Raw genomic sequence first — 253 nt, forward strand, 5'->3', positions numbered from 1 at the left:
CTTGAACAGCGCGTCTTTCTTAAGGCACTGGAATCCCAGGGATGGAGTGACGGGCGGCGGAGGGACCCTGGGCCGCGCTATTGGAAGTGGCAGGGAATCCGCGAGCCGGGCCCAGCGCTCCCTCGGCAGCCCAGGCGGGAGGAGAGTGAATTCCAGCCGCACATTCCCGCAGTTCTTCGCAGGAACTTCTCTCGCGTCTCCCCTCCCCTGGGCACACACCCGCCTGGCCCGACTCCCACCCTGCTCTCTTTTC

Source organism: Marmota marmota, unplaced genomic scaffold (assembly GCF_001458135.2).
Source record: "Marmota marmota marmota unplaced genomic scaffold, marMar, whole genome shotgun sequence".
Lineage (NCBI taxonomy): Eukaryota > Metazoa > Chordata > Mammalia > Rodentia > Sciuridae > Marmota > Marmota marmota.